Raw genomic sequence first — 602 nt, forward strand, 5'->3', positions numbered from 1 at the left:
GAAATAATTACATAGGTGAAATATAAATAATTATCAGAACCCTCTAACACAATTATATGCCATCAAACAGAATTCTAAAAAAAAGAGGACCATATACAAATGATAAAATACACAAATTAACAGATTATCAAATTAAGATTTGAAATAACTGAATCTGAGAAAATGAAATTAAATTAGTATAAAGGAACTATCAGATAAAAATAATCATCTAGATTGTTAGACAAATTATTTTCAAAATTGGGAAGGAAAGTAGTCTCCCAAATTCCTTTTATGAGAGAAGTGTCATATGATGCTAAGAAACATGTATATTCCTTAATGTTCCTAGTAGAAGATGCAATCAGTCTTTTAGCTCTGAATTCTCCAATAATTTTTTCAGAATTGTATTTTCCCTTTTGTTTATCTTTCTCCTACCATTTGTTGGTGAGGAATTTTTGAGCAAGCCATTTAATTATTATAAGCCTCAGTTTTCTGATCTGTAAAACTGGGACTGTAATACTTACACCACTTGTTTCACAGACATTATTTTGTTTGTCTGTTTCTAATAGAGAAATATTAAGTACTCCTACTATTCATGTTTGCAGCTTATTTAATATTTCCTTTAT

The sequence above is a fragment of the Vombatus ursinus genome, unplaced genomic scaffold (assembly GCF_900497805.2).
Source record: "Vombatus ursinus unplaced genomic scaffold, bare-nosed wombat genome assembly UNPS02014848.1, whole genome shotgun sequence".
Classification (NCBI taxonomy): domain Eukaryota; kingdom Metazoa; phylum Chordata; class Mammalia; order Diprotodontia; family Vombatidae; genus Vombatus; species Vombatus ursinus.